General features: G+C 53.5%; 1 protein-coding gene across 3 annotated transcripts in view; it reads left to right on the forward strand.

Annotated features, from left to right (window-relative positions):
* The window catches only part of PACSIN1 (protein kinase C and casein kinase substrate in neurons 1), a 65,196-nt gene that overhangs the window by 18,493 nt on the left and 24,554 nt on the right, over positions 1-22,149 (forward strand). The window contains exon 1 of one of the 3 annotated variants that reach the window (XM_027524464.1): positions 17,109-17,178. The exons of 1 other annotated variant lie outside the window; for it this stretch is intronic. The gene's annotated coding sequence lies outside the window, so the exon portion shown is untranslated. Of the gene's footprint in view, positions 1-17,108; positions 17,179-17,225; positions 17,471-22,149 lie in introns of those variants that run through there. One more of the 3 variants, XM_027524463.1, reaches the window with a different exon arrangement.

Here is a 22,149-nt window from a genome sequence, read left to right on the forward strand (position 1 = left end):
TCAGGCCTTGGTTTGTTTTGGTTACAGAGAGTGGGCCGGGTCCTGGCTGCCCCTTGACATGCCTGGTTTTGGTAGCCATCTCCCGTATGCAAAGCTCTGCGGGTCAGGCCCTCCCAGCTGCCCTCTGACCTGCTCAAGAGCTGTGATAACACCGCCCACCTTGTTCTGACCAGTCAGTGCTGTCACCTGGCCTCTTACTTGGGGACACTCTCACCATCATTGCGTCAGGATGCCCAGTTCTGTCCCAGTGGCTCCTGGTCTCAGGTCCTCAGAGGACACAGCCCTGAGCTTGTCAGGCTGCTGCGGCCCGCCAACTTGTGGCCAACACTTTCCTACGGCTTTGGCAGATAACGATTCCATGAGGCTGTCCTGCGGAAGACGGACGCCTGGTGGGTTCTCCAGCCTGACGCGCCGTATTCACCCGACGTGCTCACCTCTCTGAGCCTTTTGCCTTCTCTTCCACTGTCTGCAGCCCGGGCATTTCTACCTCTTGTGCCAGGATACCACTTTGTTTTGGCTGAGCCATGCGGCTTCTGGGCTTCTGGAATCTTAGTTCCCTGACCAGAGATTGAACCTGGGGCCCTTGGCAGTGCAAGCACCGAGTCCTTAGTGGTGGTTCACTAACCACTGGACCACCAGGGAGTCCCCTGTGACCGCTTTCTCCAAGCACCATGCTCGTACCATCTTTCGGGGTCCTTGTCAGTGTGTGTGTGGAATTAACTCTCCTTTATCGGACTCTATGCCCTGCCCCCTTGACCCAGCCCCACCCCCCGCCCCCTGGGCCCTCCTCCCCCCCCCCACCCCCACCCCGCTCGTCCCCCATGGCATCTACCGTGTTCTGGTTCTGCCAGCACTGGGCTCCCTCAGGCAGCCAGCTGAGGTGTGACTTACCTTAGCTATTGCTCTGGTGGTCAGGCGAGGAACCAGCTAGTTCTAAGGCAGGATCCCTGCGTCATCTTCCAGCAGGGCGCATTCTGGACTCCAAGGGGCACACTTCCTTGGACACAGGAAAGAGCAGGACCTGACCTTGGTGCTGAAGACTCATCCTGGGCTGAGACTTCCGCCTTCCCTGACATTCTGCTCTGCTTATAATTAAGCTCCGCGCCTGCTCCTTAGCTTTCCCCTCCCCTCCAGCTGCAGGAGAGGAGGATTTATATGCAGCTAAGGAGGCCCTTGGCTTCCACACTTGGCCTTAAATTAGTGATTAATCACTCTCAGCCTTTTAGAATTGTCTTTCACCAGTGCACGAGAGCCCCAGCAACAGCCAGCCCATTCCATGGGCTTTATCATTAATCACCAGCCACCGGCCCCAGTCTCAAACTCTGGAGAGACTGCCCAACCCCGCAGTGTGCTCCCCTCCCGTCCAACATGGAAAAGGGTTTGCAGCTTCACTGCTGTGCTAGCCCGTGGCCAGTGCTGCTCCAGCTGTGGTCCTCACTGTCGGCCCGCAGTGGGTAACCCAGCTCCATCTGCGGGTTCAGGGGCTGCTTCTGAGAGCTGTTCCTGATGCTGATTCAGGATGGGTTCCTGGGGAGACAGGCTCTGAAGTGATTTTTGTTCAGGAAGGTCTAAGGGTCTTGTTCTCCTTGTATGAGGTGAGGGAAGCAGAACAGGGCAGGGAGAAGGAGGGGTTGAATCGACGGTGCACTTTTTCTTTTTTAAGTGCTCCTAGGTTTTTCCTTTATTTATTTTTTGGTCTCACCACTTGGGGTCTTAGTTCCCCCAACCAGGGTTTGAACCCGTGCCTCCTGCATTGAAAGTGTGGAATCTTAACCACTGGACCACCAGGGGAGTCCCTGACAGTGCACTTTTAACACTGGCTTCGCTTGATCCCCTGAGGAGTGCTAAGGCTGAGATGGCACGTCAGGGTTGTCCTGCATTAAAAATCCAGGGATCCAGGCCTGTAAGAACCAGTGATTGGATGTGAGCTTCCCCTGCGAGGGGGCTGTGAGGTGGAGGACAGTCCTTGGGGAAGGACTCAGACTTGTCAGCAGTAAATATTCCTCGGGCACACCTTGTCCTGAGGCAGGGCTTCTGGGGCGGGTAGCGCACAGCCCAGCACACACTTTATTTAGCTTCTCAGGTGCTGGGGGACATTTGGGTTGTGTGGGGGCTGGTGTGAACCCCACCGCCTTGTGCATTCATGTGCATACCTCCCCGCCTTTTATTTTTTTTGGATCTAATGAACTGGCACTCCCTCTCTTGCAGTGGAAGTACTGAGTCTTACTCACTGGACCTCCAGGGAAGTCCCTTACGTACATGCCGTTTGGTGGCCGTGAGCACTCCTTGCTGTCGGGTGGCCACTCGAGAGTGGCAGGGTTGGTGAACTTTAGTAGGTATTGCCAAATAGTTGTCCAAAGTGGCTGCACTGTTTTATAGCCCCACCAGCAGTGTGCCAGAGTTCTGGTTGCTCTGCAGCCTCATCAACACTTGATATTGTCTGTCGTTTTATTTTAGCCATTCTGGTGGTCCAGGCATCAGTGATTCTTTTTTTTTTTCTTTCCTTTCTCAGACTTTTATTTTTAAAATCTCGTTCCTTGCCTGGGTATATAGTATTTTGTTGTTGTTTTATTTTTTTAAATGAACATACTGTTGTTTTTATGGAAGTATTTTATGGTAATATAAATTCATAGCTTTACCAATAACATCAGTGATTCTTTTGTGCAGTCAGGGTGGGAAACTGCTGCTCCGTGGTATGTGGGTGGGTGTGAGATTTGGGGAGCCCTGGGACCAGCCCCTGCTTGACTGTACCTGATATCCATTTCCAAGGGTCTTTGGCAAAACCAAATCCTGGTGGATACATTAAAAGGTCATCAGATAGTAACATCCTCGTGTGGCTTGATTTAGCCATTTTCTTTCAGCCTGAGAGACCAGCTCCAAAGGGCTGTGGAAGGAAATGGGTTTGTTTTGCTGCCCATGAGGCCACCTTCTATGAATCTCACGAGGATAGCTGGCAGCAGCTGCAGGGAGGCACCCTCTCTAGTGTTTCACGGTTTCCAAAATGCTTCTCATCTAAACTCCTTTGGGTTTCAATGCTGCCCCCAAAGACAGCAAGAGAACATCGTGTCAGCTCCCTAGGACAGAAGGGGAAATCAAGGCCAGTCACTTGTTCAAAGTCATGCAGCAAGTTAGTGCAAAGTGACCATGAGTCCAGTGGTGGATTCCAAGTCCAGGGCCCCCAGTTTACTGCTCAGTTTCCCTGGCCTGTAGCTCCTCCCTTCCTTTAGAAAGCAACTCAGGACCAGCACCTCAGCACCCCGGCCCCCAGCCTGTTGCCCATCAAAGTACTCTTAGAAGCAGGTATTCCAGGGACTCTCTGGGCCTAACTGTTCCAACCTTGATGGGCTCAGCAGTCTTCTGGAGACCTTGCTTGAAGATTCTGAGTTAGGAGGCCTTATGGGCCCAAATCTGCATTTCTTATCAACTCCCAGTTAATGCCAGTGCTGCTGGCCCATGGACCACACTTTGAGTAGTGAGGATTCGGACCGATATCCAGCTGAGCACTGTATAGGCAGGGTCTCTCTGCTGTACTTGATATGTCCCATGGAGCTCAGGCAAACACTGGTTCATTACTGTCGGGATTCTGGCATGAGTGTTAGTTACTACAAGTTCAAGCCTCTCTCCAGTTCTTATTATGAGATATACCATTCAAGCCATTGGCTAGTTCAAAGTCCCTTACTCTTAATACCTCTCTCAGGAGCACCTCTTCGCCCTCCCTCTTCCTGCTGTCTTCTCTTTTCTCTTCTATCAACACTCCTAATTCCCACCCAACCCCAAAATGGGCAGGATCTCAGCTAGGCATCAGGCAGAAAGCTGGTTGAGTAAACTTATTTATACTAAAGTGTGAATGACTCACATCTCATCCCTTAACTCTTCCAGAGGTTATTTAGATGTGGGGGGGGGGGAGGGTGTGGGGAAGGAGCTGTGAGTTATTGGAAAAGTTGGCAATGAGGGAATGAACAGGAAATATTCAGGAATTCTTTACTGTACCCCCTAACATTTCCCAAACCTGGGTTGATGATGGACTGCTCGCCCACTCTGTAGTTGTAACTGGCGAGTGGAGAGGCAGCAGGTTGTGCAAATGCAGGAGATTATGCCATGGGACAAAGGACAGCCTGGGAGGGGGATGACAGGGGCCAGAGCACCTGCATTGAAGCCTTGGCCACAATGGCTTGTTGTGAATAATTGCTGCTGTAATGATGAAGACTGCTCAGGCAAATGGATTCCAGTTTATACTCTGCTCCCTGCAAAGGTCATCTATAATTGCCCCATTTCCTCCCTGTGGTGGGTACGAGGCTGCAGTGGGGGCCTGTCAGGGGGTTTCTGGGCTCTGGGCCCTCACTGAGAGGGATGGGGGCTGAGAGCCACTCCGGGTGATCTCTGCCAGCTCGAGGGGAGAGGCAGGAGGTGGCAGCCTCCCCCAGCCCGGGTGGTGCTCCAGCTCCCCAGCGCTCTCCTGCTGAGCTGGCTGGGAACAGGGCATGCGGTACTCGCTGACCTGCTGAGCAGTGACTGCTGGTGGCCTCAGCGACCTGTTCTGCCCATTGGTTTATCTAGAAGCTTCAGCCAGATCCCTCTGCCCTGACATGCTGTGGGGCTTTGTGCTCTCAGCCCTGCTTCTCTGGGTGTCTTTCGCTGCAGAACAAAGGAGTTGGGCCAGGCACAGTGGCCTTGGGAGGCCCTCTTAGATCTGGATCCCAGGAATCTAGCCTTTGGCCCCCTAGGTTTATGGAAGATTTGTGCATGGGCATTAGAGTCAGAATAGAGTTTGAATCGTGGCTCATTCCTGCTGTGTGACATTGGGCTGCTCACTTCACCTCTCTGACCCCAGTTTTCCTCTTTTTTAAAAAATGGAGATAATGGTAGATGTCTCTTAGTGTTATTTTTGAGATTAAAGACAGTTGTGGCAATGGATTCTGACATAACTGAGTGCTTCTTCTGTGTCAGGTATGGTTCCAGGGGCCTTTCTTCCCCCCCAGCTGCCCTGTGAGGTCGGTGCTGCCCTTAGACCCAGTATAAGATGAGTAAAGTAATGGAAAAGCAGACGTGTTTTTAATAGCCATTGGCTTCTGCTAAGCTTTTTTATTTGTTGTTGTTCAGTCGTTCAGGCGTGTCCAATTCTTAGGGACCCCATGGACTGCAGCATGCTAGGCCTCCCTATCCATCACCAACTCCTGGAGCTTGCTCAAACTCATGTCCATTGAGTTGGTGATGCCATCAAACTATCTCATCCTCTGTCGTCCCCTTCTCCTTCTGCCTTCAATCTTTCCCAGCTGCTAAGCTTACTCCTTTTTAAATTTTTCTTTGTTATTTTTGTAATTTTGGGGGCCACACCACGTAGCTTGCAGACTCTTAGTTCCCCGACCAGGGACTGAACCTGTGCTCTTGGCAATGAAAGTGTGGAGTCCTAACCACTGGACCACCAGGGAATTCCCCTAAGTTTGCTCCTTCTATGCTCCTTGGGAGGCTTCTCCAGTGAGGCTCCCCCATCTGCTCCGTATGCCCTCACCTCTGCACCTCTGCTCAAGCTTTTCCTCCCCCGAACACCCTTTCCTCCTTGGCCCGCCCAGCTCTATCCCCAGGAGCCCTCCCCACAGCAGCCAGACTTCTCTGATTTCGTAGCACGGACAGCCTGTCCCGCACCCTCCAGCAGGCGGTTACCATCAGACTCTGTAATCTCTCCCGAGGCCACCCACGCTTCCTGGGGCTGAGCCTGCGGCTGATTCTGCTTCATCTCCTCAGATGTACCTGTCACAGCCCTGGGCATGGAACCCATATGTCTGAGAAGTTCCAAGGCTCTGATCTCCCACACCAGGCCCAGCCTTGTACTAGAAAGTGGGGAGACAGACCAACACGAGATGACCCGGGACTAAGAAGGACTAAGAAGTGCAGCAGGGCAGTGGCTCTCAGCCTGAGATGCCCTTGGGCACCACCTGAGGACCTTGGGATTGCTGGTGCCTGAGCCCCACCACACAGAGTCTAGGCTGAGGCTGGACTTGAGTTTTAAAAGTGTCCTAGGTAAGAAAATTGGACATCCACGTGCAAAAGAATAAAGTTGGACCCTTACCTTACACCGTGTACAAAAATGGATCAAAGGCATAAATGTAAGAACTAAAGTGATGAAAGTCTTCAAAGAAAATGTAGGCGGAAGTCTTCATGACATGAGATTTGGCAGTGGTTGCTTGGATATGATGCCAAAGGCACAGGCAACCAAAGAAAAAATAAATACAAAAAGTGAACGTGTTAGTCGCTCAGTCCAACTCTTTGCAACCCCATGGACTGTCCATGGGATTCTCCAGGCAAGAATACTGAAGTGGGCTCCCATTTCCTTCTCCAGAGGCTCTTTCCAATCCAGGGATCAAAGCTGGGTCTCCTGCGTTGCAGGCAGATTCTTTACCAGCTAAGCTACCAGGGCGGTAATATATAAATTGGACTTTATCAAAATTTAAAACTCTATCAAGAGAGTGAAAAGACAGTCTACAGCATGAGAGAAAATATTTGCAAATGATGTATCTGACCAGGGAGTAATGTTCAGAACGTATGAAGAACTCCTACAACTCAACAACAAAGAACCAAACAACCAATTTAAAAAATAAGCAAAGGGCTTGAATAGACATTTCTCTAAAGGAGATATACAGATGGCTAATAAGCACATGAAAAGATGTTCAATAATTCCCCAATTAATCATTAGGGAAATGCAAATCAAAACTACAATGAGATACCACTTCATACCCATTAGGATGGCCATTATCAAAAAAAGCAGAAAATAACAAGTGTTGGTGAGGATGTGGAGAAATTGGAACCCTTCTGCATTGTTGATGGGAATGTAAAATGGTACAGCTGCTGTGGAAAACAATTTGATGGTTCATCAAAAATTAAACACAGAATATGATAAAAAAAAAATTCCCACTTCTAGGTCTCTACTCAAAAGAATTGAAAGCAGGGACTGAAACAGATACTGAAACGCCAGTGTTCATAGCAGCATTATTAACCATAGCCAAAAGGTGAAAACAACCCAAGTGTCCATTGGTGGATGAATGGACAAAGTGTGGTAAATCCACGTGACAAAAAAGTGTTCAGCCTTAAAAAGGAGTGAAGGGCTTTCTTGGCGGTACAGTGGATGAGAATCTGCCTGCCAATGCAAGGGGACGTGCGTTTGATCCCTGATCGGGGAAGATTCCACATGCCGGGGGGCAACTAAGCCCATGTGCCTCAACTACTGAGCCCACGTGCTGCAAATACTGAAGCCCACGCGCCTCGAGCCTGTGCTCCGAAACGAGGAGCCACCTCAAGGAGAGGCCCGTGCACTGCTGCGAAGATAGTGCCCGCTCTCCGCAACTACAGAAGTCTGAGCTTTCAACAAAGACCCAGCACAGCCAAACAGACAAACAAAAGGAATGAAATTCTCGTACGTGCTGCATCACGGACGAACACTGAAATCATGCTAAGTGAAAGAAACTAGGCACGAACGGACGAGTGTTGGAGATTCCACTTAATATGAGGTGCCCAGACTAGGCAAACCGACAAGCATAGAAGGTAGAATGGTGGTTGCCAGGGGCTGGAGGGAAGGCGGGGAGTGGGGAGTCATTTTTCCTTTAAAGATTTTTTTTTTTTGGTGTGGACCATTTTTAAAGTCTTTATGGAATCTGTTACAGTATTACTTCTGTCTTATGTTTTGGTTTTTCGGCCACGAGGCAGGTGGGATTTTAGCTCCCTGACCAGGGATCAAACCCACACTGCCAGCATTAGAAAGCGAAGTCTTGACTACTGGACCACCAGGGAGGTCCCAGACCAGTGGTTCTTCAAGTGGGGTCCCTAGACCAGGAGCATCCGCCTCACCTGAGCACTCAATAGAAAGGCACATTCTTGAGCCCCTCTATGGACATATTGAATCAGAAAGAAACTTCGGGGTGAGGCCCAGCAATGTGGTTTTAACAAGTCTTCCAGGTGATTCTGATGAATGTTCAATCTGAGAACCACTGGCTTAGAGTGTATATCTTGGACCAGTGGTTCTCAGTCTGGGTTGATTTTGCTTCCCACAGGGCATTCAGCAATGTCTGCAGAGGTTTTTGGTTGTTATAATGGCTGGGGGTAGGGTGGGGGGAGTGGGGAGGGTGGGGGAGTGTAGACGCTACTGATATCTAGTGGGTAGAGCCAGGGATGTTACCCAGCATCTGCAGTGTATAGGACAGCCCCCCAACAAAGAACGATATGGCCCCAAACGTCAGTAGTGTCGAGGTTGAGGGCCCCCGCCTTGGGCCCTCATCTTCTTGGTGGTGTGCAAGCTTGGGCCGACCATCATTTCTTCTGAGTCACTTGCTATGTAATCAGGATTCTGGTCAGCATGAGCCAAAGAGGAATGGCTGTTGGTTAGACAACCAACAGTGTCTGCTCCTGGAAATTACTTTCACAGTGAATCAGACATCCCCTCCATCTTTCCCACCCTACCCCCTGGTGGAGAAGCCTGTTCTTTAGAAATAGAGAGACACTACAGAATGCCAAGTATGGGGCTGGCAGGGTCAAAAAGGTTTCCATATGTCAGGGTGAGCAAACACCCAGCCCCTCCTTCCCTTCCTTTTTTGGGGGGGAGGTGGGGGATCCTGGCGGAGGGATGTTGACAGGGATCATACTTGGTGGTTTACTCCAGATATTCTTAGTAATGTAGTTTTGTCAGGAGATTAATCATCTCTCTCTAAACGTAGCACATGATTTTAAAGGTTGGCTGCATCCCTGAGTGATTTTTGCAGTACTTTGGAGCCAGTTTTTTTTTTTTTTTTCTGTTGGAGAAATGCAGCCCCGTTGTGTCATAGGAGCAGGGGAGCAACTAGACTGTAATGTGTAGAGAACTCGTTTTGGGGGGCCCCAGTCAAGTGTGTGATGCCAGGCACACCCCATTTTGCATGAAGCAGACCTCCTAGCTCTGTCTGAATTTTCTGCAGTGGTGCAAGTGAGCAGTTTCGACACTAAGGCGGTAGCTGTTAGCCACATGCAGCTGTTGAACACACGAGATGTGGCTAGTACAGCGGAGGAATTATTTTGTTGTTGTTGTTTTAGGAATAGTATTTTCAAATGTATTTGATTCTATTTAACTTAAATTTGAATAGTCAAATGGCACCAGTGGCCACTGTCATGCGCTGTGTTACCTTAGATGCCCTGAGCTGTCCCCATGGTGCTCAGCAGTGTGCTGCCTCGTGGCAGCTCCGAGAGGTACTGACCACATAGCTTGCTTGGAGTTGGACGGGTTCTTACTTAGAGGGCTCCCTGTCCAGCCGATCTCAGCTGGCACTCCGCCCCCCAGCCCCAGGTTCCAGAGAGAGGCTTGGTTATTTTTTAAAAACATATTTCTTTTTTAAAAAATTATTATTATCTTGGCTGTGCTGGGTCTTCTTGGTGGCGTGCAAGCTTTCTCTAGTCGCCACGTGTGGGCCTAGTTAGCCCGCGGCACGTGGGACCTACTTTCCTGACCAGGGATGGAATCCACGTCCCCTTCATTAGAAGGCAGATACTTAACCTGCTGGACCACAAGGGAAGTCCTGAGGCTTGGTTATTTTGGGGGGTTTTTTGGCCTTGCTGTGAGTTTTATGGGATCTTAGTTCCCTCAACCTGGGATCGAACCTGGGCCCTTGCCAGTGAAAGCACGGAGTCCTAACCACTAAACTGTCAGGGAATTCCTGAGGCTCAGTTGTTTTGAATGTTGCAAAAACCTGTCGCCTTGTTGAGCATTTCCCAGTTGAGGCAACCCAGCCCATCCAGTACTTCAGAGCTCTTTGCTTTTGGTGAGAATTTTCTCAGTTCAGCGTGGAAATGTTGATTATACCATGCCGGTCAGAAGCTCGACCTGATAATTGAGTAAAAAGTAAATTTGTTTTCCAATTGAAAAACATGTGCAATCTGTTTGATAGATTAAAATCTTTCAAAATGGGGGTTTCCTTGGTCAAAAAATATGTAAAAGGTCCCTGAGTGGTGCAGAGGTTGAATAGTCCAACCCTCTCACTTTGAAGGAGAGAGGGGAGACCCAGGTCAGGTCTCTGGGCTGGAATGGGGCCAAGATAGGACCAAAAGCCGGAGCTTCAGATTGATGGGAGAGGCCAGTGCCTGAACAGCCTTCCTGTGTGTGTGTGTCTGCCCTGGGCTGTCCGCCCCCTAGAACAGCGACTGTGACTGGCATTCCCTTTGATTGCTGCTCAAACATTAGGGAGATGTAAAAGCCTCTTTGATCACAGTGTCATGGAACAGGCATTACAGGCTAGGAGCAGTGCTCCAGGTGTGCTCCCTGGGCTGTCTATCATAGTGGGGAGCTACCTGGAAAGAAGGTTATAAAAAAAAATGCAAAGTCTTGGGTCCCATCATAGACCTATCCTGGTACCCTGGAGCTCCCCACCCCCATCTGGAAACCCCAGCTCTTGTTACTCACACCCTGGTGTAACCCTCGCCAACCTCCCTGCACGGACTCTGGGCTTGGCCATTGGCTTGCTTTGGCCAGTGAGATGTTGGCCAGCATGATGGAAGCAGAGGCTTGAGAGCTAAACGCTCACACCTTGGAGGACTTCCCAGATGGCTCAGTGGTAAAGAATCTGCCTGCCAGTGCAGGAGATACAAGAGACTCGGGTTTGATCCCTGGGTCGGGAATATTCCCTGGAGTAGGAAACAGCAACTCACTCCAGTATTCTTGCCTGGAAAGTTCCATGGACGGGGGAGCCTGGCGGGCTACAGTCCACGGGGTCACAAAGAGTTGAGCATGACACATGCACACGTTGGAACTTGTCCGTTTGGACTATATGCTCTTGAAACCCTGAGCTACCATATAAGTAGGGCCAGGTACTTGGCGGGAGAGACCACGTGGGGATAAGGGCAGGGAGGGGAGGGGGCGAGGGGCAGAGACAGGTACTCAGCCAGCTGCCGGCCACCTTGGCATCTCAGTCCTGTGAATGAAGAAGCTGCTTTGGACATTCCAGCCCCAGCTGAGGCACATGGAAATGAACCACCGAGTGGAACCCAGGCAACTCACACCCTCGTGGTGGGGTGTTAGTGACCAGGGTTCTTGATCTTCCCCAATCAATAGAAATCGACTAGCGCCAGACAAGAAATTCAGACAGGCTTTAATGGGGACCTCTGCTGCAGCAGAGAGGGGCAGCAAGAACAAAACAACAGATTCCCTTGCTTGTTTGCTCCCTGAGGGCGGTGAGCTTGTCCCTTATATGGGGTGAGGGTGGGGGTGTGTCCAGGGGTCTGGCCAGAGGGGTCACTTAGGTGTTTTGCCCACCCTTAGGTGGTGGTGTGTGCAGGGAACATGCATAGTAACTGCTTTTGCTCCCAAGGCCCTGTTTTTGCTTCAGGCTCTTCAAAAGTCACAGGTGGGTTTTTTGGTCTCTGTATCTTTTGGTCCAGAATTTGCCCCAAGTCCCATACAGTTTCATTGTATTTTGTCGCTCAAGGAGCGGTGTGTCCAGGTGCAAGCATTGCAGCGCTGCAGCAGAGGGTCCCGGGTCCCAGCCTGTCTCAGGGGCTGGGGTGCTGGTTACTGCCAGGCAGGGCTCCCCACTCGACCCCTGCTCATGGGAGTGGGTAGGGCTGGGGTGCAGTTTTCTCCCATGGTGTTTGGCTACAGTTGAGCATTTCTTGTTTTAAAGATTTTTATCTTGCTAAACTGCACCTCTCCTAATTCTTTGGCTGAAGAGAGGAGGCTTTTTTTAGGGCTGTTATTGTCCATACTCATTGGTCTTCCTGGGTTGCTGACTTCTCCAGCCGCACACCTGTGATATATCGGCTGAAAAGAAAACCCAGAGAACTCACTGTCCTGTCATTCTTTGGGTTCCAAGGTCTCTAGTCAGCCTGTCTTCTTTTCTCCCCTTTTAGAGTCTTATATTTGTTTATGTCCAGGACTTTTAGCTGGACTTTGCAGAAGGAGGAGGGACAAGTACATTTACTCCATCTTGCCCAGGAACCAGAAATCTATGATTTGCCTGTTCTTGAACTTCATATAAATAGAGTCCGTTTAGTGTGCTCTGTTAAGTCTGGCTTCTCTTGCTCACCATGATGTCTTGAGATGTTTTCCATGTACTTGTGTGTAGCTGGGTGTTTTCACTGCTATATAGTATTCAGCTGTGCAAACAAACCACACAGTAGAATTTGCACTGTGGAGTCCTAGACTGCAGTGAAAAAGCAAGTGATCGCAACTGCATGCAATAACCCCATGATTTATTGATCAGTCCCTCTGTGGATATGCATTTGGGTTGCTTCCAGTTTGTAGCTATTATGAGCAAAGCTGCTACAAGTGCTCTTGGTCATAGGTTTCAGTGGCCACACACACTCATTCCTGTTGGGAGTAAATATTGCAAAAGCCCCTCAACTGGTCTCTTCATTTCAGCTGTTGCCTCCTTCTAGCCGGTTTTCCACGTCAAAGCCGCAGTGACCTTCTGAAAACATTAACCGGATCTCTTCCCCACCCTTGCTCAAAAATACCAGTGGCTTCCTTTCTTGCTTAGAATGAAATCCAGGTCCTCACCGTGGTCCACAAGGCCCTACAGGACCTAGCCCCGGCCTGTTCTCTGTTCCTACCCCTAGCCACCCACCTGTCCCCATCCATTCAGTTTTGGGTGCCTTCAGTGTGCCTAGCTCGCTCCCACTTCAGGACAATGTGACCGACCTGTTCCCTCTGCCAGAAACATTCTGCCCCCAATCATCACATACCTCCCTTTCCCTTTTATACAGGTCTTTGTTCAGATGTTACCTCTTCAAAGAGGGATTCAAGGGACTTCCCTGGTGGTCCAGTGGTTAAGACGCCACTCTTCCTCTGCAGGGGGCATGGGTTTGAGCCCTGGTCAGGGAACGAAGATCCAATATGCCATATGGCATGGCCAAAAAATAAAAAATTAAAAAACTAAGTTAAAAGTCAAGCATTAAAAAAAAAAAAAGGATTCTAAAATGGCCCCCACTCATCCTCTATTCCTTTACCCACATTATTTTTCTTGATGGTACCCAGAGCCACTTGAACTTTTACTGTATTTATTGTGTGTCTCCCGCTTTGGCGTGAAACATCCATGGGGTCATCTCATGGTTCTGTGTCCCACTGCCTAGAGCTGTGCTGCATGTAGTAGGTGCTCAGGAAACATCTGTTAAACGTATTAAAGACACTGACATGGGATTTGGGCACATGCCTCTGTTCTGACACCAGCATCATCTTCAGGCTGTTTCACAGGCCAAGTCCCCAAGACTCTAATCTCCTGGGACCTTGTGACAATGTAGACTCTGATCTGGAGGTCTGGGGTGGGACCTGAGAGGCTGGCGGTCCTCCCAGCTCCCAGGGGATGCCCAGGCTGTGGGGTCTGAGACCCAGGCTTTGAATAGTGAGGCCGTTACTGCGCTGAACTGGTTTTCACATCTGTTCATTGTGGAAAGCAAGTGGTGATGTGTGGAAAGCACGGTGCATGGTGCCTGGCCTTAGCACACTCTCAGTAAGTTTCAACTGCCCCTCCTCTGGGGGCTTTCAGGGTCTGAAACTTGAAGCGCCTGTTGATTTTCTGCCTCTGGTCATCCCCACCCCACCTTGTTTGGTCCCCTCCACTAACCCTCAGCAGAGCCTTGTCCAGGTTATTTCTCCGTTGCTGGCCAGCCCCACCTGTCAGGGGCAGAGGCTAGGGGAGGATTCTGATACTTTGACAGTCATGAGGGCATTATGCAAATGAGATGCAAAGCAGCAGTTAATGAGCCCTGATTGTGTTTGCGCAGCACTGGGGAACAGGGAGGATTACTGCTGGGCTGGGGCGGGGAATGGGGGTTGGGGGGGGTGGGGACCACGATGCTCTTTCGGGTTGGAGAAGGAGACGGTGACAAAAGGGATTGGCTTCTCTGGGGACCACGAGAGCAGCTGCCCTGTGGCCTGGGCAAGGCCCTCTCCGTATTTGTAGACTGATCCAACCTGTGGGACTGGAACACGATTAAGGTCCAGGAGGTCTGGCACAGGGTGTATGTCTGTGTGTGTGTGTGTACACGGGTGTGTGTGTGTGTGGATTAGGGAGTGTCCCGGGGCCTGTCTGGGGCCTACAAGTACAGTAGTGGAGGCTGCAGATGACAACTCCTTGATGTTTTTCTAGCTCAAGTAACATGCCGAGGAAAGTTGTCACAGAACCGACAGAGACTTCCCCAGCAGTCCAGTGGTTAAGACTCCGTTCTTCTACTGTAGGGAGTTCAGGTTCGAACCCTGGTTGGGGAACTAAGGTTCCCCCCCAAAAAAACACCAAAAGACAAAAAAAATTGGCAGAGGACAATTTTCCCCTGAATGGGGGTCCATGTGGGAAGAAGGAGACAAGGAAGGTAGGAGATAAAGATGGGGCAGTTTCAAAGGGCACAGGCTGACAGGTGTAACCTGTTACCGGTATTTTTGCTGCTTTGCTGCTGCTGCTCCTGCTAAATCGCTTCAGTCGTGTCCGACTCTGTGCGACCCCAGAGATGGCAGCCCACCAGGCTCCCCCGTCCCTGGGATTCTCCAGGCGAGAACACCAGAGTGGGTTGCCATTTCCTTCTCCAATGCATGAAAGTGAAAAGTGAAAGTGAAGTTGCTCAGTCGTGTCCGATTCTTCGCAACCGCATGGACTGCAGCCTACCAGGCTCCTCCATCCATGGGGTTTTCCAGGCAAGAGTACTGGAATGGGGTGCCATCACCTTCTCCATTTGCTGCTTTAGGGGGTCTCTTATCAATGTCAACTTTGACAAAAATTAAGTCTGTCCAATCTTGTTGTCTTCTTCCCTCATGAACCTCTCTTGGGGACCCTCCCAACAGCAGATGGGGCCGGATCAGGCTGATGGAGGTGGGCGGGGGGCAGCTGTCTTTGATATCCCTGGTTGGAGCTGGCTGTTTAGGAGAAAGATGATCCGAGGCTGGGGGCTGGCAGGCGGGCCGGGGGCTCTGCTTACAGGGCCTGGGAACTCAATCCCTCCCTGCCCGCTAGCTCTCCTGGGAACCTCTCCTCTCAGGCACCAGGCATCCCCACACTCTTGGCCTGGATGTGGACCTCAGTGACTATTGAGGACCTCCAGGTCTGGGGACACCCAGCATCAGGCTTTTGGCCCAAGGAGGCCAGGCTGGAAGTCACCTCTGAGGTTGTTTGGGGGGATCCTCACCCATGTCCACTCTGACATATTCTAGTACATATGACCCTGTCTTGCCTTGATCTAAGGATGAGAAGCATCCTCTTAGAAAATGGGTGGCTGTCACCATGTTTCGCAGTCAGAGCTTTCCTAATGGAACCCAAGGGATACGCCTGGCAGGCAGGGAGTTCAAATCCCAGCCCAGGCATTTTCTGCCTTTGTCCTCTTGGGCAAATTGCTCAACCACTCAGAGCCTCTTTCCTCCTCAGTCCTGGAGCCTCACAGAGATGCTGCAAGAGAAGAAGGGTCCAGAACATCCACTAGCCCGTCACCCCTGAGGGCAGAGACTTTGTTTTGCTGGTGGCCTGCATCCCAGCATGTAGAACCCCAGGCACATAGTGGGTGCCTAGTCAATATCCGGTGAATGAATGAAGTGCCCCATTTCATCTGTTCCAAGATGATTTCCCCCTCAATTTTGACATCACTGATATTAGGGTGCTTCATACAATCTGTATTAATAGCATGTCTTGGTTTAATTGGCAGCAGACTTATGACCGAGAGGGTTTTAGATGGGATGAACTGTGGAAGCAGCTGTCACTGTATTAACGGGCACTTTTTGGCTTAATTTTTGGTGGGTCCACACACTTTCTGATTGTGTGTGCCCTCTCTGGGCTGTGCGGGATCCCTGGGTATTGCCCTGGGGCACGGGGCCTGCAGTGACCCTGCCTGAGGTCTTTCTGAGGCTGTCCTGGGCTGAGGGTAGCGCTCCTATGGGGAACACTGTGTGTCCTGGGCCCCTTTCCCTTCTTGACCTAAAAACCCCCTCCCCTGGCCCCCACTGGATGTTACCTATCCCTCCTGGTCGGTGGCAGGACTCTTTGAAGTCTGGAATTCTTTTGGGGGAAGGGGGTCTATTTTGTTCAATCCTGTCTTGATTCCAGGTACCAGGACTGGACAACAACTAGGGGGATGGAGGGAAATCTGTGAGCTGTCTAGGCTGAGGGGCTGTAGGTGGGATCTAGTCTGGACCAGGCAGAGGACTTTTCAGAATGAGAGAGAGGGAGTTGGGGAGGTGGACCCGTCTCCCCACCCTCCCACAGTCCCCTCCAGGCCCCCCACAGCAGACCGAGAGACCGAAGGCAGATTAGTGTCCAGAGGAGCAGACAGATCCTCTCCTAGAAAGGGGCTCGTTGTTCAGTCCCCTGGCTGGGACACTCACTTGTGTCACCAATCCCCTCCCATGAGGCCAGCGTTGGGGGCTTGTGTGTACAGCTGCAATTTTGTAGGGGAAGAGTTTATGCATTGTATGTTCTGGATTCATGTAGATGTGTGTACACATGTCAAAGATATGTGTACACTGATAGTAGTGTTACAGTATATGTGTGTGTGTGTTATCTGTACACGTATAGGTAAGTACACAGACGTGTGGAAATGCACATGTGCAAATACACATAATGAGTGTTTGTATATGTAAGTGTGTCATTGGCATGCACATGTGCATGGACAAGTATTGGTGTGGATGGGTCATACATGTGCAGTACATGTTTGCTGTGGGGCATGTGGGACAGTGCTGGCCTGTGGGAGCAGCGCCAGAATTAGAATCACAAGGCCTGGCTGCCAGTAAGGAGCCTGGGAGCCTTGGATGCCCAGACGGGTGGTTTTACTACTATGGGCCTCAGTTTCCAATCTGTAAAATGGGCATGGAATCTCTTGGAATGTAAGAACACTTGGCCTGACCCAGAAAAATCTCAAAAGTTTGAAATTGAGAAGTGATTGAATGAGAATAAATGATTAAGCAAATAGAAATGTTCTGCAGAGCGACACGTGGTAGCATTTTCAGGACCTGAGGGGAGCATGTGGAAAGGACGCAACTTCCAGAGTCTTGAAGTTGGGAGGCAGGGTCTTGGGGACCCCGTCCCCTCGCCCCGCCCCGGCGCGGGGCGTGGCTGCCGGAGCCCGGGAAGATGAAGCATGCGCGTGCCCGCCCGGGGGTGCGGGCGCAGCGCAGGAGGCGGGCGTCCCCTGGTGTCCGCGGGAGGGAGGCTGTCTGAGCCAGCATTGCCCAGTTGCCATGGAAACGAGCAGACGGAGGTGGGCGGCAGGAGAAGGAGGCGGGTCGGGAGGAGGGACGGGGAGGAGGCGGCGGCGGGCGGCAGGCGGCGGGTGGCGGGGAGCCGGTGTCTGCAGCCCTGGAGCCGCCGCGTTCGCGAGTGAGTGGTGGAGGGAACCCAGGAGGACAGAGCCCCCGGCCCAGGCATCAGGCCCTCTCCCCGCCCGCCGCCACGGAGCAGGAGGAGGGCAGCCGGCCCCTCCGGCCCCGGCCTGGCCCAGCGGGGGCCGCGCGCGCCTCCGTGCTCCGGGCTTGGTGCCCAGACGGGCCCAGGTAGGCATCTCGGTGGGGACAGCCGGAAGAGGCTGTCCGGAGACTGGGGCCGGCGTCCGCTCCTGCCTTCCCACCGGCAGGACCGGGCGGCAAGCCCTGGGGCCAGTGGACCTGGAGGGGCGCAGCCTGCGTCCCCAGAGGCCCTTTGCAGAAGCTGGGTCCTCCCCATCAGGAGGACTGTCCCTGTTACTGCCCACTCTGCGCTTCTGTCCTGCCACAGGTCCTTACCAGAGAAGTGCCCCTTCCCTCGCAGAGTGGGCCCAGGGCGCCAGAGCTTCCAGGAGCCCGTGGTGCTGCTGCTTCCCAGGCTGAGGCTTGGAGGTCGGGGTGGGGGTGTGGGTGTGGATGTCCCCCACCCCAGCTCAGGGCAGTCCTAGGCCCTGGCCATAGGGAACCAGCAGGCCCACCTCCTACCCCCGACACCAGCAGCCTCCCTGCTGGCCCCGTGGGGCCTGGGTTAGACCCCGGGTCAGGGAGGAGACCTGTCTTTTCCCCCAGGCTCAGGCCCTTCCCCTCCTTTCTCTCCCTGTAGACCCAGTTCCCCCAGATCTCCCCAAGGGCCCTGTCCCACCTGCCCCATTAGCAGGCCCAGGGTCTCCATGCTGGGTAGGGGCCGGCCTCGATGGGGTGGGGTGCCCAAGGCCCTCCCTTCCCCTCTCTGTCCCTCTGCAGTGTGGCTCCCGGGATGGACTCAGACGCTGCTGGGGGAGCTGGGGCACTGCAGAGGAGCCTCTGCTGCTGCCTGGGAGGGGGTGGGGCTGGGCCTGGGGAGGAGCTGGGTGGCACTGCCGGGCTGTGGGCACAGAGCAGGCAGGAGGTCCTGCGGCAGAGCAGTGGGCGCAGAGCACCGGCCTGGGGGTGGGGGGGGGAGCCCTGGGCCACAGCTGAAGGGCCTCAACCAGCATGGGGGGAGATCCCAGCCCAAGGGGGGCAGGGGGTGGCGTGTCAACCTCCAGCCTGCCCTGGGGCTTAGGACCTGAAGGGTCTGCCCTGTTCTCCCGCCTGCCCTCCGTCCCCAGCAGCCCCTGAGAGCTGGGCTGGCTCCTTGGCTGGGTCTCGGCACCGCACTGGAGCTCCCCCTTCCATGGGCACTCGGGGGTGAGAGGACCTGGGACAGGGCCTAGGTGATGGGGTCAGGGGAAGCGTGCTGAGAAGCTCCATTCATTCATTTCTGCAAACCACAGTTGCACTTGCTGAATATAGGTACAGAGGTCTCCTACTTTGGAGTTAAAGGCCCAGGTGAGAGGGTGGGCCTGGGGGTGGCAGGAACTGGGTGGGGAGGTGCAGATTTGCTCAGAAGCCAGCAACCCAGTAACTCGTGTGCACCCCCTTGTCTCCGAGCCCTGGCACTCTCCTTCCGACCAGCCTCCATCCCATCCCCATCAGGACAGGAGCCAGTGAGGCCTGGTGGGCAGACTCTTTTGGCAGAAGTTGGAAAGAGCCGACCCTTCCCCCGAACTCCCACTCCTGTTTGGCCTTCTCTAGGCCACAATCCCCTTCACCATTTTCTCTGTCCCACGCGTCCTGGGCTCTGTGTTTGCTCGCTCTGTCTCTCCTACACTGTTGCCCCCAGACTCTGGGGCAGTCATCGCACAGGAATGGAAGCCCCATCCCATCACACCTAGTGGGCTCACAGCCCAGGGCCCCCGGGCCCCACCCCCCTTCAGCCTTCCCTGCAGCGGAAGCAGCTGAAGCGTGGCTGCAGGAGCATCAGAGGCCCCGGGACTGGAACAGTTTGGCCCGGGCTGGCCCTCCCCTCGTGCCCCCGGTGTAGGAGGTCTGGGGAGAGGAAGCCGAATCTCCACTTGGCTCTCAGGGCTCCAAAGCTGAGCTCCAGGCTTCTTTAAATTGGTCCTCCCGCTGTGCTCCCCATCTCAAGAAGCAGCACGCCCTGCCCCCGCCAGGCGCTCAGGCCCAAACCCCAGCACCACCTTGACCCCTCACTTTCACATCCAAACCATCAGCAAATCCTCTTGGCCCCAAAGTCAGTATCTCCCAATTCCAAGGACTTCTCGACAGCTTCCGACATTACTGCCTTGCTCTGAGTCCCTATCTTCCATCACTGGGGTGGTGGGGGGCTGCAGCTGCCTGCCAGCAGGTGCCCCCTGTAGTACACGCTCCCCCTCGCCTCCCCCAGCAGCCAGGGATCTTTTGAAACCCAAGTCGGGTCACACCTCACCTCTTCTCACACCCTGCAGTGGTTCCTGTCTCACTCGATGGGGGGAAGTCACAGGCCCCCCTCTGACCTACAAGCTGCCACGTGTCTGCATCACCTCCCAGTCAGCCTCCCTGACTTCAGCCTTCCCCCTCACTCGCTCTGCTCCAGCCACGTGGCCCCCTTGTTCCTCAACCCTGGCAGCTGTGCTTCGCCCCAGGGCCTTTGCACCGGCTGTTCCCGTGGCCTGAACACTCTTCCTCCAGATATCTGCGTGGCGCCCTCCATTACCTCCTTCAGGACTCTGCTCAAATGCCACCTTCTAAGAACGGCCTTCTCTGACCAGCCTGTGTAAAACAGAACCACTCCTTAGCCCCCACCATCCCTCCCTGTCCCCTGTTCTTCCCCAGAGCTTTGGTCACCTTCTAACACACTTGATCATTTACTTTTTCGTCCAGTTTCTTGTCTTGCCAGCCCTTTAGAGTGTCAGCTCTTTGAGGCACAGGGGTTTCCAGCTTGCTCACACTGTAGCACGGAAGTGAGTAAGTGAAGTTGCTCAGTCGTGTCCGATTCTTTGCGACCCCATGGACTATAGCCTACCAGGCTCCTCTGTCCATGGGATTTTCCAGGCAATAGTACTGAAGTGGGTTGCCATTTCCTTCTCCAGGGGAACCTTCCCGACCCAGGTTTCGAACCCAGGTTTCCCGCATTGTAGGCAGACACTTTGCCATCTGAGCCACCAGAGCTGCACAGAAAGGATCAGGGCTGCAATTAAAGCCATGAGTCTTTGGTTCAGTGGCTGGCCCCCTTGCCTCTGCAGGGTAACGAGGAGGTGGGTTTCAGCCTCACAAGGGAAGGGATGCAATGCCCACTGCCCACCCCGCCCCCCGGGGACTGGGCAGTTGCCCCAGGGCATCGAGTGGGACAAGATGTCCTTCAAGGACTGAGTGTGCTTCTTACCTTTCTCTGGCCCAGCCGTGGCCGGGAGAGCTCTCCTCAGCCAGGAAGGGGCAGAGAGCGAGCTGTGTGCCCTCCACCCCTGGTGCTGCTCAGGGTGGAGGGCCCCTCCTTCCTGGTCAGAGTTCCGTGCCTTCGGGAAAACCTGCGGTGCATGCCCCAGGAGTATCACTCCCAGAGGGGGCAGACCTGGTTCCTGCCCCTCCAGGCTGGAGATGCGGAGGGCTCGGGACAGGACACACCTTGTCAGGACAGAGCGTCTGCCCGTGGGAAAAGTGGTGTCAAGGAGAGGCACCCACAGCAGAGAGGATGGGGCCCTGTCTTCCCACCAGCTCCCACCCCGTCTGTGGAACCTGAGTCAGGGCTGTGATTATAGTGGGTCACTGGGAGGTGGTCCCTGGAAACACTGAGTGTGTGGAGGTGAGGCAGGAATCGTTCTTGATTAAGCAGGTTCCCACTGTGGGCAGCGGCAGCTCCATCCAGCGGGCCCCTCAGAGAAGCAGTGTAGGACGCGCCCCAGACGAGCCCCCAGGAAGGCAGGGAGCCGGGGTGTGTGTCTACCAGGTCAGCTGGTCGTTACCTGAGGCTGCCCCAACTTCCCTCTTTCCTACTTGCTTTTCTTTAACTGTTGTTATCCTTAATCATCTGATGAGCGATATTTATCCACTGCTTGGTCTCCTGCCTGCGCTGCAGTGTAGGCCCTGTGCGGGAAGCCTGGTCTCCTTCCCTGCCGAGCCTGCAGCACCCACAATGGGCTTCCAGGCTCCCTAGAGATGGGCAGGCCTAATGAGATGTCGCCCCACCCGCTTGGCCTGGGAGCTGGGCACTCGGAGCAGAAGGGAGGGCCTGGGGCCTGGTGGGGCTGGAGGAAGAGGGGAAAGGCTGGGGAGGGTGAGGTGCTGAAGTCTGGGGTCTGAGGAGCGGCAGGGAGGGGAGGCCAGGCACGGGCAGCTGGGGTGGGTCCCTTCCACCCTTCCCCTGGGGTGAGCCCACCCATTTCCTTCAGCTCCATGTCTCTCGGGGGTCTGCCTTCCTCAGTCTCCCCATTTGCTTCCACCCCTTTCCTGCCTCCCCACCTTGGGGTTTATAGTTTCTGTAGGCAGGCCCTCTGGGGACTGTCTGGGGCACCCACCTCATAGGAGATGGAGGTTGGGTAGTCTGGATTTTAGATCCAAAGAAAAGAAGGCCAGACAAAGCCAGGTCTGGGACCTTCTCTTCCCCACCTGGAGACCTGGGGTTCTAGATGAAGCCCAGTCGTCTCCTGGAAAGCAATCTTAGCTGGGCTGCTGTAACAGACCACCACAGACTGGGTGATTTAAACAGCAGACCCCGATTTCTCACAGTCTGGAGGCTGGAAGGCCGATATCGATGTCGGGGCCCTGGTGAGACCTGTCTTCCAGGCTTGTCGATGGTGGCCTTCCCGCTGTGTCCTCACCCAGCCCCGTGCTCTGCTGGAGCCCGGGGAGAGGGCGCGGCCCTCCCTTCCTCCTCTTAGCTTGGACTCCGATCCTGTTGGATTAGGACCTCACCCCCGTGAACTCATTTAACTTTAATCACCTCCTGAAAG

Source organism: Bos indicus x Bos taurus, chromosome 23 (assembly GCF_003369695.1).
Source record: "Bos indicus x Bos taurus breed Angus x Brahman F1 hybrid chromosome 23, Bos_hybrid_MaternalHap_v2.0, whole genome shotgun sequence".
NCBI lineage: Eukaryota > Metazoa > Chordata > Mammalia > Artiodactyla > Bovidae > Bos > Bos indicus x Bos taurus.